Source organism: Phasianus colchicus, chromosome 2 (genome assembly GCF_987193195.1).
Source record: "Phasianus colchicus chromosome 2, bPhaCol1.hap1.1, whole genome shotgun sequence".
NCBI lineage: Eukaryota > Metazoa > Chordata > Aves > Galliformes > Phasianidae > Phasianus > Phasianus colchicus.
The window spans coordinates 52,914,290-52,931,353 of NC_143437.1; the positions used below are offsets into that span (position 1 = coordinate 52,914,290).

The window sequence follows — 17,064 nt, forward strand, 5'->3', positions numbered from 1 at the left end:
CAGAAGAAAAATTAAAAATGAGATGTACAATGAGATGTATTAGTACCGTTTTTGGCACAATGACTGCAAGAATCTTAATTATAAAATGTAATAAAATATAAGGTGATAAAAGGTTGTAACAAAAAATGATCTTTGGACATTACTAGGCTAAGAACATATAGCTATAAAGCAGGAGAAAAAGAATGGCTTACTTTATCTTTACTCTGTAGATTATTTTTCACAACCCAATTATATCTAATATCATGATGGTACAGAAAGTAATGTTTTTTTCTTTATGTAAAATAAGAATGCACTTTCATTAACAATGACTGTGAACTTTGAGTGGCAACGTTAATTTTTCCGTTCCTACTTTTACACATGTATATAAAGAACCAATTTAGCAAGAAATAATTTTTTAGAAAAACAAATACAAAACAGTACAGGTTAGAAGATCTAACCAAATTAATGTAACAACTAACTGAATAATTTTCTTTGTCTTTCTTGCATTTGAGTATCCTACTACAGAGCTCTGCTCTCAGTTACTAATATTGATAGCAGTGGAACTTTAAAGCAAGTTTATTAGCCTACAAGTTTCTGTAGCAAGCTATAATCTACGCTGAATATATTCATGCCATAAATATAAAAAGTCTAAAATTATCCTAGCTGTAGTGAGTTCTTTTCACCATCCTCCATTTGTCAGAACAGGATGTATCACTGATAAATACCCTGTGAGCTGTAACAGAATGTGAAAAACAGCATAATGAGTAGATGCACTGATATACACCGGGGTAGAAAACTCACTGGTATGGAAATGCTCTAACCACAGTCTGCTAAAAGTGAACTAAAACTTGTAAAACATTCAAGTCCAACTTCAGTCACTTTGAACTCATATAAAACCAATTTGACAGTCTAGGTGATGATATTTGGTTGTCAAATGTAAAATTTGTAAAATTTGTAAAAAAAACTTTTTTTTTTTTTTCAGAAATCTGATTTGTAAACATGGTTATACAATAATTTCAGCTTGAATGACTACTAAATCAAATTCAACACTACATGTGTATACTATGTATGTAACTGGACACAACTGTATATACATATTGGACAAATCTTGATATACATAATCTAAACCTGTGAACAGCAGGACATTTTTCTCTCAGTGACACGAATCTAAACTGTGCAAATGCAATTTTGCATAATTCTGAGTGTTCTTATTTGAATGTTGGTGTTTTCACTTCTAAAAGGACCACTTATTTGCAATAGATCAGTAATGTCATCAACTTGCCATTTCACAGATATTGGCATCCAGTATTCCTACAGCTCTAGATTGAAACAAAGGTAATCAATGCATCTTAAAACCTTCTACTCTAAATTTCTTATCTTATCTTATTCATGTCTTGGATTTTGCTTACAGGATCTATCTGCCTCTTGGTGTAAGACATTTTGGGATAGAAAAGGAACAAAAAAAAAAATAGCCACAGCATCATTATGGCTTAATTAACTGCACAGGAGTCTTGTGCTGGATTGGCAGGTAATCTCTGAACTGACTTTACTAGAGAAGAATATTACTGCCTGATTAAAATGAATCACTTTCATAAAGATGGGGAAGAAATAAGGTCAAAGCCTGCCACCAGCACATCTTTTAAGCAACTGGGAGACTGACAATTCTAGGGCCAACTTTGAAAAGAATGTTGGAAAAGGCTCAACAAGATTCTGCTTTTTAAGATAACATGTATTTTATGTGACACAGCTGTCTGAAGAAGCAAATCTTGGCAGACTGATATATATGGCACTAAGATCTAAAATCAGTGCAGTTAGTGGCTTCTGTAGGGTTCATATGTCAGCCTGCTAAAAACTATAGAAGTGTGACCAGCAGGTCAAGGGAGGTGATTCTGCCCCTCTACTCTGCACTTGTGAGTGTACTATGTCCAGGTCTGGGGCCCTCAGCATGAGAAAAACATGGAGTTGCTGGAGTGAGTCCAGAAGAAAGCCACAAAGTTGATCAGAGAGCTGGAGCACCTCCCCTGTGAGGAGAGGCTGAGAGAATTGGGGCTTTTCAGCCTGGAGAAGAAAAGGCTCTGGGAGAATGTTATAGCAGCTTTCCAGTACCCAAATGGGGCCTACAGGAAAGCTGGGGAGGAACATTTCATGAGGGCAGGTAGTGACAGGACAAGGGGAAATGGTTATAAACTGGAAGAGGGTAGATTTAGAGTAGATATTAGGAAGAAATTCTTTACTGTGAATGTGGGAGACTCTGGAACAGGTTGCCCAGTGAGGTTATGAATGCCTCCTCCCTGGAAGCATTCAAGGCTAGGCTGGATGAGGCTTTGAGCAACCTGGTCTACTGGGAGGTGTCCCTGCCTATAGCAGGGAGTTGGAACTAGATGATCATAAAGGTCCCTTCCAATCCAAACCATTCTATGATTTTATAACTATCAAATGCTTTTGCAAAATTCCATTATTCCTGAGTTTGTCTAAATTTCCCTTATAGGATAAAGCCTTTGGGGACAGGAAGAGACATGGCACAGTGTAGACTCCAGCTGTTAGCTTCATTTGATTACTGAATTGAACTGATTAAATGTGCAAGTTATTATGACAAACACTGTATTTTCTTCTCCACAGAAGGAAGTAGATGATATAATTTCTTTCCAAAGTACTATGATTTTCATTGGAATAAGGAAATAAAAACTTTAGCCAGCATACTAGTTCCTCTCTCACATTAGAGATGAGTAAAAATAAACAATGAGATGATGTCCATTTGCAGGTAAGTATACATTTAATTGAGGTACCAAGCTTCAGTCATGAGAAAAACTCAGAACATAACATCCAACTCTGAAGATGAATTATATATGCATAATTGACTGAAAAAACAACATGCATTAATGCATTTAGCCTCACATTCAAAAGAAGACAGACATGAAAGAGATCAATAGCACAGTGATGGTTCAAGTTATAAAGAGGGGGATTCTTGAATCAAGAAATTCAAGAAGATTTAGGGAATCAGATACAGGGTCTAGATGGACTTAAGTAGAATTAGGGAGTTGAAATACAAAAAAAAAAAAAAAAAAAAATACTCCTAGAAGCACAGCTATAATAAAATGATACAGTTTTTTAACCTTCTTCTTTAACCAAGGATATTTAATTGTATCTCAGCTTCAACTGATGGCTTTTCGTCCATAGCCATATGGGGTTGAGTAAAATGAAATGCAAACTTCCCAAGTGCAGGAAATCCAGTGATCCAAGACACCACAGAGAAAGAGAAACTATCAGCTTTTGGATTTTCGTCTGGAACATGATTCTCTAAATACAGCAGCTGTATTGAAACAAAAGTTTGGAAATATTTAACAGGAAATAAATGTGTTAAGAGAAACTGTATCCTACTTTCTAGTAGACTGTGAAGCAGAATCTACATTTACAATATGGGACTTGAATTTCATTCCCTTGAGTGTAAGAAAATGAATGAATAACATTGTAGTAAAAGGGCAACTATTAAAAAATCAGATCTGAGATATCATTCCTAAAACTAGGAAACAGAGAAGTGAATAAAAATGTTAAACAAAATCAAATTTCACAGCTACATCATTGCTTGTGGCCTTAAAATTATGTTCTCCAATTTGCTGAAAAGTTGTGTATCTGTGTCTGGATGATAAGTCAGTGGAGCTTGAAACAAAAGTTAAGAGTTATTATAGAAAGACAATTACAAATTATGAATTCAATTATGAATTACAAATTATGAATTCAGATGACAGAAATTATATTTGGAAGGCCAATTAATAAGTTTAATATTTTCATGTAGTAGTAAGACCTTTATCTGAAAAGAAGTGATTGTTTTGTGTTGGTTTTGTTTATTTATTTATTTCCATTTTTGCTCTAATGGGTAATACTTCTTATTACACCTGTATCTGCAAGTCTAGCTGAGTCTGATAATACTACAGCTACTCTTGCTACTCTTAGTTCTATGTATTTATGTTAATGAGTTACACAACAGTACTGTTGGTTTTACCTGTACCACAGCTCAAAACCACACCATGGCTCTTTATGTGTTACCTTTTATGTCTGACACAGAAAGAAAAGATGCTATTGCATTTCCTCCAAATAGACGCTGCTGTTTAAGTTCTTTGCTCCAAACCAGACTGTCTTTGTAGGCAGAGATAACATCTTTAATTAGACTGAGATATGTCATGCTAAAATGTAGACAAGCTTTTGGGCATGCAGATCTGAGGCAGCAGCAGTAGACTGCAAAGCTAGATTCAAGATAAGAACAATTACATAGGATTTAATTAGTTGTATATGAGAATGGGAAGCAAGAGAGACAAAAAGGTTGTTTCCCTGGATGAAAAGGAGAATGAGAAGCTATTTGCAGCTTTTGGAATACAAACAGATAAGACAGGGTCACAGGATTGTAATGTAACTGTAAAGAAATGTTTCTATTGAATTTTGGTATCCAGAAAAACTATGAATTTTAGCTCTCAGTCTCATTTTTGGAATATACTTTTTGAAGATCAAACTTAGAACAGTAAGTGTTCCTTCATTTGTTATTATAGATTCTGATCTCTTCAATGATAGCAGGGATACAGATAATAGAAAAACAAGAAAAGAGTTAGGCAAAAGTGTTCAGAAAAAAATTGGAGTCATGAAGTGAAGAAAAAACAAATAAAAGCCATGATCAAAGGAATTCTAGAATAATAGGGGCTGTGTTTCAGACCAAATAAATATATACATATGCATGCAATTCATAAAAAAACAAACAAAAATGTTTATGGATTATCAATGAGTAAATAAAACATAATATAGAGTTCTGATCAATGTATTTATAGCATAGAAATAGATATTGTTTTGAACAATTTTTTTTTTTTCTATATATGATGCTACTGAAAGGATTCAGAATATGCTTATAATGCTTATAATTGTATACAGCACTTCCTCTTTTACCACTGAAATCACATTGACATACAAAGGAAGTGTCCAAAAGGGCTGTTTTAGAGCATGGGTTGTGAGAAGGAATGAAAAGATAGACAGCTTTTATATATAAATGAGAGATATATTTCATCTGGAAAACAGTATAGCAACTGAAAGGGCAAAGATGCCACTGGTTCATTCTAGACCACAGAGATCAGAAGGAACACGATTTACATTAGAATGTTGAAATGCAGAGTGTTGTGATAGTGCACAGTTTTCATTCTTCTCTTAATGCTTACATAGTTGTTCACGAATTCTTCTTCCTTTATGTACACGTTGCTTTTTTTCCAACTCTTTTGGAAAATAAAAATACAAAATTAAAATCTGTATTTAATTCTTATTCTTCTTGAAGGATAGAAAAGTTTAAAATCAAAGCTTTTATGCTTGGAGGGAAAAATAGCATTTTACACTCAGGAATTATTTCCTGCCATATCTCTCTCTATATTGTGGATATTTATTCCAGTGCATACACCATGTGAGTGAAGAATGGTCCAGATCCTCAGCTTTCTTCTAATGAATTAGAAGGAAATCACAACATTATTGCCCAAAAGGCAAACTTAGCTAACTAAGTAAGCATTAGACTACTTAATGTGAGTATACATTGGCAAGTTCTTCAGGACTTTATAAAAGATTAGTATCCCTCTCTTTTCTGCCAGACAGCTGACATCATCAGTGACCTGGTTGTGAAATGTCTAAAGGAGAATAGAAGCTTTTCCACACTGAAACCAGTGGGAGATTTGATGATTGCTTACAAGGAAGCGAGCTTTCAACTACAGTCAAGCTTTTATAGAAAACAGACTGAAATAAGAAAAGATTGAGAAAAAAAGTCACCTCAACATTGGCAACTATATGCTGTTTCACTTTTCATATTTTATTTTACTTTATTCGGTTACCTTTTCCATAAGTTAAGAGAGAAGAAAGCCAACTGCTTCACATGAACACACTCAAGAAACCTATTCAACAGCTCTCAGGAAAACTAGGCTCCCAAGAAACATGAGCAGAATCAGCTACTGAAAGCTAGAAATCTGACCAAAAATGCAATATCCCTTAACAAAAAGAAGAATTCTCAAGACTTCAATAGGCTTTAATGGTTTACATCAATATATGGCTGACTCAGTAAACAACTCTGATTAAAGTATGACAGTTTGATGAATCTTGAGGGTATGATATGAACTGAGTGTGAACAGTACTCACTATGAATGCAGTAAAAATGACAAATTCAGTGGTACTCGGGAAATTAAGATGCTTGTAGGGAAATATTCTGGAAGTAAAAACCAGCTCAATAAAGTCTGTTATCAGTTACATATCCCACTAGGTGGAGTGCTTTTTAAATTTTAAATAATTTATAATAATTTTAAATAATTTTAAAAGCCACCACTGTTTTTATTTTTTTAAAAAAGTAAAATTCACTAAAAAATTAATGGCTATAATTGCATACATTTTAAAACAGTGAATTTTAAAACTCACTGTTAAGGCTCAAGCTGCTCTTGCTAAAGAAAGATTAAACATATTTTGATAAATATTCTTTAAATAAAGATCATGGAGGAACTCTTTTTCTTCTCCATGGATCGAAGATATTAAAGACAATCAGACATTAGGCTAATCAGTGACAGTGTAGAACTCCAGTAGTGATGCATAATGTTAACTAAAAATAATATAAAAATAATGTGTACAAATGATGAAAAAAATGATAAAAATATTTTCATAACTAGAAAGTAAGGGTTGTAGAATCCTATCTAACTATTGTTTGTAAGGAATGGCTTAATTACAAATAAGAACTACAATGTTGAATTTCAGAGTAAAGAGGAAACTCAGTTATTTTTGCTTGGATAGTTAACTACTGATCTATTCCTTGATATCAGCTAGCTTACAAGCAACAACTTAACTGCATTTTTTCTGCTTTTTATGTACTTTAAATTGTTGCAAAGTATGTTTGTGTTTTGCTGAAATTCATAATATGTTCTTCCCTGTCAACTTTTTTACCCATTTCCATAAACTAACATGTTGATTATTAAATAGGGAACCGCACAAGAAAAGTTCTATGTACTACAGGAAAAAACTTATATGTCCTGCAAAATTCATGGAATATTATGTGTATTCTTAAGAATCATTAGCTGTTTCTTTATTTTCAGTGTCTAAGTTTTACACAAGAGTATAGGCACAGATGAACTAATGCAAGGATGCCAACAGCTCTGAATCTTTTCCCAGATTACATCCTCAAATTTTGGGAAAGGGAAGATAATGTTGCAAAAGCAAATATAATTAAAAAAAAATAAAATTTGGATGGTAAGGCTTTGGGAATAGAATTCCATGGGAAGAATTAGTTCAGTAAAAAAGTAAAAGCAAGAAACGTAGAAAATACTTTTCTTGAGAGGTTGGTGGGGGCACTTGGCAACAAATTTTAGTGTTTAGTTCTACAAAATTATTTTTTAATGCTGTCACAGTATCCTATTATTACTGATGTGGGCAGTAGATTATCACCCCTAGCAAATGACACCATTTTTTATAGTGCCACAGAGTTTTTATTGATTTTTCCTGAGTATTCATTGAAAAGACCTGTCGTTCAAAAGAGAGAAAGCTACAAAACAGAAACAGGAAAGTCCTGAGTGCAGCAGACGCAGAAGATATGGAAATATATGATGAATTGTAGATCTGGATGCTCATTTGAATGCATGAGAGCTGTAGTCTGAAGGGTAATTTATTTACTTGTTTCTACTTGTATGACAATTAATTTGCTGCTAAAGTTTTCAATTCAAATACTTTCATCTGAGGGACAGTAGAGAAAAAAAAACTGCTTGCTATCTTAGCGTGAACGTATTAAACCAAGAAAACAAACCCAAATGATTTTATGCTTCCACCCAATTATCACAAATTGCAGTATTAGAGAATAACATAGTTACTCATGAAGATTCTTGCCTTTCTTGAGAAAGTGAACTGCTGCTTATTGGCCTTATGAAGGGAGTTTCAACAGTGCATTGAGATTTATGGTGTCTAAAATCAAAGTGATGTAATACAAAAAAACTGTAAAGAAATACATGCTTTTGTTAGGTTCATCCATCTTCTGTAATTTCAAAGAGATACTAGAGGTTCATGTAAACAATCTAGAAAATATTAAGTTTTGTTTATTTACTAAAGACAGTACTTCTCAAACTTGAAGATAAACTTCAGTGACGCTACCCTTGACACCATCTAGAGTACAGCAAGGAAGGAAAATACATAGGTCACTCTGAAAGTAAGGGCTTGTATTTATTCACATGGAAACTACAGTAGATAAAAAGCACAACAACACTATTTGACAGAAAATTCTCAGCTACAAAACACTACTTTTTCAACTTAGTCACCACCATTAGCTGATTCCTGCAGACTTGCTGATCAGAACACTTCAGTTTGTGGCGTGACAGCTGTGCACGGCCATCTGGAACAAGACTTTGTATTTCATGTTTCTGTCACCATTGCTGAAATGCACCACCCACCACCTCATTGTGCTCACATTTACTGTTTGGTGTCCAACATCGTTCAGCAAGAATAAATGAATGCCAATGGGTGCAATTTTTGCAGCATGGAAGAATTCATTTACATAACTTCACTTCTTACACAATTCCATGTCAGATGCTGTTAGACTGCCCCTCTGCTGTCCTTTGTGGCACAGTGATAAAACTTAATGTAATATTGTTGGGAAGGTTTAGCCTTCATTGCCATACCACCAAACTCCACCTCTGACATCATGGGCCAACATAATAAGATACTTTTGGAGCAGCCCTTGTATTATCTTATTACATTATTCTGGGCACCTTTAATTTCAACTGAGACGTATTGGTATGTTAGAGGTCACATAACATCAAAACCAAAGACTGAATAATTTGCATACTGTTGAAAAACTTTCCAAGTTTGGAAACTCTTCAACTCCAAAGTAGTTGTCTGATACATTTAGAAATGGACTGAAGCGTTAGCTCCAGAGGGACCAAAATATACTGCATATATTTCATACTGGATTTATGGCTGTTTTGTTTTTCAGTGTCTTGCACAGTGATCTCTGAAGACCTGTGTATAGCTACATTGTAGAGTTGAAGACAGAGTGCTTGCGTCACCCTGACTGCAAAGGAGTGCAAGCCCCAGACTCCCTCACGCTCACAGAAGGCTCAGCTGTGAACTCAGGCAAGGTCACTCAGCATTTATCCAGGTGGATCTTAAAAACCTCCAAGGACAATGACTACACAGCATCTCTTGGTGAACTGACCCACTGTATGACTGCTTGTGGGATGACAAAAGGAATCTGTAACCTCAGTCTAAACCCTTCATTCCAGCTCTTGCCCAGTGAACTCCTGCCATGCTCCACTGACAAGAGCCTAGCTCTGTCAACTTGTCTCTGCCACAGGTTTAACTAGCACCAGTTCTTAAATAGATCAACTTTAGCGACTGCTCATGCACTTGAGTTCCTTAGTGGAATGGGAAACATAGAGTAAGTAAAATCATGATTTGAGATAAAGACACAGAGATGGTGTACTGTCACAAGGAAAACAGACTAGACATGCGTAAACTTAATTTAATTTATTGCAAATTAGAATAGATTTAGGTAGCAATAAGTAAAGAGAAACATTAAAACTACACATTTACTTCTTCCTCTTCCAGCCTTAATTTCATTCCTTCAGTCTTAACTGTTTTATGCCCTCCAAGTGGAACAGGATGGACCAAGTTATGGTCAGTACACTACGATTCCTATCTGCTGCTCCTTCTCTCATCCACTTTCCCCTGCACCTGTGTGGAGTCTAATATTCACGTGCTGCAGTGTGGATATCTGCTCTGCCGTGGTCTTCTCCAGAGAACGCAGGGGATACCTGCTCTGGTACCTAGAGAACCTTGTACTCCTCTATCCTCTGTAATTTTTGTGTTCACCTTGCTGTTCCTCATCCTTTTTGTTCCTCCCTTCTCTCTACATCCAGATTTTTATTTTTATTTTTATTTATTTTTATTTTTATTTTTATTTTTATTTTTATTTTTATTTTTTTAACTTTTTGCCCTTTCTTACAGAGGTTTGCTCAAATGCACTACCAGCCTTGTTAATGGGTGCAACTGCATTCTGTGGTAGGCCCACTGGAGTTACTATGTCCAGCATAGGACAGCCTCTATCTTCTTCCTGTGGATTCCACCTCCCACAGACACTTTCCCACAGATGTTGATATAACTGTCAAATGATCTAATCGATGCATTCTCACCTGGCTATTTTCAGAGCTCCTGAACTTGAAGAATAATTTACACTTGTAACTTGTATACAAGCTGCACCAAAAGACTGAGTCTTAAAAAGTCAGACTTAACTCCAATTTAAATGAGTAAAGTTTTCTCAGACCTATCAATACTGGATCTCATGGTCTTCAGAAGTCTTTCTGTTAACATTACTAAATGCTGGCTCAGCCTCTTAAAAAACATCATAAATGTAAGCACAATAAATAGCAAGTTAAAAATAACTAGTGTCACGTCCTAAAATTTGGAATCGCTTTCATTGTCTTTTATTCACAGATAAAAGAACACATTTACTAAGTGAAGGTGGAAAGAAAATGCTAGCAGCACATCTCATTAAGTAAAAGGGAAGCAAATTGAAATCTCAGTCAGAATGAAAATATATCCTCCAATTTCAATGTAAATATAACAGTATCATATGCAAATAAAATAATGAATAAATCTGTCTTATCTGAGTGTTTCTATTCATATCTTCACTTGTTAAATCCCATAAGTCTCTTTCTATAACATAACCATGATAATGTGTTTTCACAGAAGGAAAAGAATATTGTTTTTCTAGCTTTTATGGAAAATAACTGATTTTGTTTGGGTGTGTGAGTTGAAGCTAAGCGAAATTTAATAGTGTTTATTCTGTCAGTAAGCTGAATAGGAAAACACCTAATATTCCAGGTTAGTTCAGAAAAAGATGTAGCCAATATCTGAGAAGAGTATAAGTACAGCTTTTTCAAGGTCAGGAATAAGAGAAGACTTGGATTTTTTTTTGCTGCAGGTGGATATAAATAGTTATCTGTTGGATTGTCACATGTTTGAAGAGTCTCCATTGACTCTGACAAGGTTACTCTGAATTAAGATCAAAGTCACTGAAAATAGAAACTGATTCTTTTGATAAAAATTAGAAGAAAAGCCTTTCTGATTCCGGGAACTTGCAGATACGTAATTATTTTCTTAATATATAAAGCATGCAATATAATCAACTAGTGACTGGAAAATTAGAGACCTTGAAGATAACCAGTACTACAGCTTCTTCATCAGCAAAACTCAAAACTCCTTCCGATCATACCTACAAACTTTTAGCAGCATAACTCCACTAAAAGGAAGATTCTCATTATGAAACACATGGGTCAGTGATTCCAGTGGAGCTGATGCCATAAATGACCTAAAATTAGAGCTGGCTATGGACAGGACTCTTTGAAGGTGCAGGGGATTTGGAGCACTGCATGACTGCAGTTGTTATCATATATGATGAGGAGTCAAGTTTAAATATATCCTTGATAATCATTGCTAAGATTATCAGAGGGCTGAAGGACTTCTCCCATGAGGAAAGGTTGAGAGAATTGGGCTTGTTTAGCATGGAAAAGAGAAGGCTCATTGTGGCCTTCCAGTCCTTGAAGGGAGCATATAAACAGGAGGTGGAATGGCTGTTTATGAGGGTGGATAGTGATAGGACAATGGGGAATGGTCTTAAACTGAGACAGGGGAGGTTTAGGTTAGATATTAGGTGGAAGTTTTTCACACAGAGAGTGGTGATGCACTGGAACAGGTTGCCCGAGGATGTTGCGGATGCCCCATCCCTGGAGGCATTCAAGACCAGGCTGGATGTGGCCCTGGCAGCCTGATCTGGTGGCTGGTGACCCTGCACATAGCAGGGGCTTTGGAACTGTATGATCATTGTGGTCCTTTTCAGCCCAGGCCATTCTATCATTCTGTGATTCTATGATTGATACATAAAAGCTTCTCAAATCTAAGAGGTAGATCCAACTGACCCAGCAGTTAACCCATCAGCTCTAGGGTTTAAAATGGCAATGGACTCTACATGCTGTTCTGTACAGCTCACTTTCTGATGAACATTTATTTTCATCGTTTTTCAATCACAAAGGAGTGCCAATCTATTTTATGTAATTCATGTTTTTGGTATCTTAAATGCAGCAATAAACTGGTGCTTCAATTCTTCACTGATCATTTACACCAAAATCGAGAAAAAAATTAATTTCATTGGACTGCATTGTTCCAGAGTACATCTTTTTGACAAATACAGATAAGACACGATGGAGATGAAATAGGAATATTTTCTACAATAAAGTGCAATTATATGCATCTTTTCATGAATCTTTCATTACTGGTACACCCAGTGGGCCCACTTGTAATGTAATATATTATCATGATGTTTATTCATCTAACTATTCTTGTATTGGTAAAGAGAAAAAAGGATCTGTAGGTTTCTGCCTTTACTATTAATTTCCTCACACTGGACAATATGATAAGCCAAACCACTTTGTGGGGACTGGATTTGTAAAAGGTCAGGTAGCTTCATTTTTATGTAATAATGAAAAATAAACCAAGTGGCAGTAATTCAGATTACTTTGCTGATCAAAAAACTCTCAAGTTCAGCTGCATTTAGAATTTAATGTAGTTCTCATTGTAAATGATAATTACAATGAATCCATTATAGGTTCTGCAGAATGTTTTGTGAATTTCAAAAGGTTTCTTTCTGTGGCTCAGCATTAATTAGGCATTTGTTATAAACACTTAGATACATGTCTGTCAACTTGCCAAGTTTTAGATAACTGTCACTAGCCTTTTTTAGTTCATCAAAACCACACAATAACAATCAAAGGAACAAATGCAGCAAACAAAATGAAGAATAATGTCAAGCTTTCTTTCTACAATCCACATTTCATTTTGCACCAACTATGTTGATATCAGCATCTATTCTACAAGTCTGAACTCCCTTTCAATGACATTATAGCCTTCCTGTGTAACCAAGTGTCATTTGTTGATATTTAAAACTGAATAACCTGTTCTATGTTGTACCATTTTGTTAGGATGATCATATGAACACTGATATATAAGACCTGACTCTGTAATTGCTATTATTATTATTATAAAAACAGTATTAGTAATCTTTGGCAGATTGTTAACATTACATCACATTCATTTTCTTGCCTGATTGTAAGGATATGAGGAAGAATTATTGTACAAACACAAAAAAAGAGAGATTTTCAGAAGCCTTAACTTTTAGAGGTGTAGAAGTTTAACTGTTAGATCAAAATGATTGCTTCTGTAAGTAAGAGTTTTCTCTGACCTACTGGATCTTGGCATATTTAGGGCTACAAAACTGGATTATAAAGGCAAGTTGAGAGAGCTGTTCTGTTTAGCCTAGAGAACAGGTTCCAAGGAGACCTTATAGCAGCCTTCCAGTACAAGGTAGATGTATGGGAACTGCTGAGTCATGGCCTGAACCTCTGATTAGTCACCTGAGGCGAGCAATGAGTCAGCCCTGGGAGCACAGGTGAAAGCAATTCACCTGTGCTGCAGGAAGGGGTGGAGCCTGGATCCACCTCTCCTAGACCCATTTAAGAGCTGACTACCAGTGGGGAAGGATCTCTCTTTTTCTCTTAAGAAGATCCACTCCCCTGGAGTTTCCTGAGCAAGCCCACGACATGAGTAAGCCTCCTATTTATTCTTTGTCTTGCTGTGCCTAACTCTCTTGCTTATTTCATTATTATAACATCTTAATATTATTAAAATATATAATATTCCTTTATATAATTTTCATTGATTATACACTTGGTGAGCCAGGCAGGCAAGCCGAATATACTAAAACTTACACTATGTCCTTTCTTTGGAATTTCTGTAAATGGTTCAAGGGGGAGAACACTACCCCCCCTAGATAAAATAATTCCAGGGCAGATCCCAGGATCTGTGGGATCCCCTTATTATGAATTGGCAACTATCATTGAAAAATGGGGTCCCCTATGTGTTGTGGGAAACGTTTCCCCATATCGCCTAGTGGATTACTTTCAGGGACTAGGCAAAGATATATTAGTCACTAGAGAAAGACAACTAGCTGCTTCTACAGTGGCATGGCTGCTATTAAATGCTTTAAACAATGCTGAAATAAGGAATAATACTTTAGTGAATGAAAATGAACTTTTAAAAGATCATATTGAAAAGTTAGAACAGGAACTTGGCATATTAACAGGAAAAAAAACAATTCTACATCTTCCAATAGGTCAAGTTCGTAGCATTTCAATAAACGATGACCAGGCTCCTGAATCAACAGACTGTGTTGATCTGGAAAATAAACAATCTAAATTGGATCTTGAATCCCCAATTTTGATGGATGCACTAGAAGTCCGTCCTTTTATAACTCAAAAAAACAAAAAAGGTACAGGACAGACTGGCAGGGGTGCTGCCTGATCAGTGGCCCCCCGCTCAAACCCACTTGCATGTAACAGCCTGACCGTACAAGGCAACAGAACTGATGGACTTAGTCCAACGATTCAGGCAGAAACCTAGAGAAAGTGTGCCAGCTTGGTTATTAAGACTGTGGGATTCTGGGGCAGAAAGTGTTCTGGTGAATGGCCCGGAAATAGCCAAATTGTCCACAATGACCATCCATCCTGCTCTTAAACAGAGATTATATGCAGGTAATCAATATAATGATGAAAACCATTCTATAACAGAATGGTTAATGGCGGCCTGCTGTATGGTATGGCCCAATAAATCTGATATTCCTTTACATACAGGGATGTGGTCCCCCATGGAGGACCTTCAAAATTACATCTGTGAGCTAGGTGTAAGGGAAGCGATTTATGAAGATATCTTTGATGGCCCTGATCTGGTCAAATTCTCAGCGGGGATGAGAGACCTAATTTTACAACAAGCCCCCTCCCATCTGTATGGTACTCTGGTCTCTATATTAAATCCCCTAGTGGCCTCAGAAGCAGTTGTCCAGCAGGTTGTGCAGTTAGTGGCTGACCTAGGAGAAAAAGAACGCCTGTGGAATAGGCGCAACATTTGGACGCTAGAAGAAGCCGAGGTCTTGCCGGTGACTAAAACCAAAATACCGGCTACTCGAGCTCCTCAATCGGGACCCATAAGGGTCTCCTGAAAACAAATGTTTAATGATTTAATTTGGGCTGGGATCCAGTTTGCTAAGATTGATGGCCAGCCCAACCATATATCCTTCTCCAACTGTGGAAACAACTAAAGGACAACCAAAAATTTCAGACCTACCCTAAGAAACCAAGGCTAAGGGTTATAAATGAAAGAATGCCAACGACAACATGGAACTTAGAGGATTTCATTGTTCCTTATAGGAAAAAAAAGCTGCCTCAGGTGTCTCGGGCTACGATGCCTGAGCCACTGGAAGCAAAAGAATTGGACATAGCTCAATTCATGATGTGACGAGGGATGTTAGTCCCCCTAGGGCCTCCAGATGGGACCTGAGGCCCTATGTAGAATTAACGATTTATTGGTCCCGAAAAAAAAACATTCAAAGAGTCATGGCATTAGTAGACACTGGAGCAGAAACATCAATTGTTTACGGAGATCCAACCAAATTTGATGGAGACAGAATGATGATTGGTGGCTTTGGGGGAAGACTATTCCTGTCACCCAAACATGGTTAAAACTGAGGGTTGGGCATCTCCCACCTCGGGAGTATAAGGTATCTATTGCCCCAGTCCAGGAGTACATCTTGGGCATAGATATTCTATGGGGTCTGGCTCTCCAGACAACTGTGGGAGAGTTCAGACTTTGACAGAGACGTATCAGTATCTGGGCGGTGCAGGCAATACTAAGAGGCCATGCGAAACATGGGCCTATTTGCCTGCTGAAACTGCACCGGATTACTAATGTAAGACAGTACAGACTCCCGGGTGGGCAAGATGAAATATCGAGAACGGTGCAGGGATTAGAAAAAGTGGGCATTATCAGACCTGCACACAGCCCATATAATTCCCCCATATGGCCAGTGCGGAAGTTGGATAGCACGTGGAGAATGACAGTGGATTACAGAGAATTAAATAAGGTCATGCCACCTATTCATGCGGCCGTACCCAATATTGCCTCCCTAATGGATACGTTGAGTAGGGAGATAAAAACCTATCATTGTGTCCTAGATTTAGCAAATGCGTTCTTCAGTATCCCAATTGCTGAGGAATCACAAAATCAATTTGCGTTTACGTGGGGAGGCAGGCAGTGGACCTTTCAGATCCTGCCACAGGGGTACGTGCATTCACCAACGTATTGTCACAATCTAGTGGCGCGTGACTTGGCTGATTGGGAAAAAACCTGATGATGTTAATCTGTACCACTATATTGATGATCTCCTGCTGAGATCCAACTCACTGGAGGCAGTAGGGCAGGCAGCAGATTCATTAACCGCCTATTTACAACAGAGGGGATGGGCTATAAATCCCCAAAAGGTGCAAGGTCCGGGCCTGTCTGTAAAATTCCTGGGGGTGGTTTGGTCAGGAAAGACCAAAGTACTACCCAGTGCTGTCATAGATAAGGTTCAGGTGTTCCCAGTCCCTACAACATCAAAACAGCTGCAATAGTTTCTAGGTATACTGGGTTACTGGCGTTCCTTTATACCTCACCTAGCGCAGCTGCTGAGGCCGCTGTACAGACTCACAAAAAAGGGGCAGCTATGGGACTGGGGGAAAACAGAACAGGATGCTTTCCAACAGGCAAAACTGACAGTTAAGCCCAGGCATTGGGTATATTTGATCCTACCCTCCCAGCTGAGTTGGATGTTCATGTTACTCAAGATGGCTTTGGTTGGGGCCTGTGGCAACGCCAGAGTTCTGTTCGGACCCTAATTGGTTTTTGGTCTCAAGTCTGGCATGCAGCAGAGGAAAGATATAGTATGATTGAAAAACAGTTATTGGCTGCCTATTCAGCATTACAGGCAGTAGAGCCAATAACCCAGATGGCTGAAGTTATAGTTAAGACCACTCTGCCAATTCAGGGGTGGGTGGAAGATCTGACCCACCTTCCTAAGACAGGGGTGGCCCAAGCACAAACAGTGGCACGATGGGTCGCTTACCTCAGCCAAAGGAGCAGTCTGTCTTCATCACCCTTAAAAGAAGAGCTTCAGAAGATCCT

General features: G+C 37.2%; 1 pseudogene; it reads left to right on the forward strand.

The window, feature by feature from the left end:
• The first annotated feature begins 14,713 nt into the window (after positions 1-14,713).
• LOC149919029 (uncharacterized) lies at positions 14,714-15,360 on the forward strand (annotated as a pseudogene).
• The last annotated feature ends 1,704 nt before the right edge of the window (positions 15,361-17,064 follow it).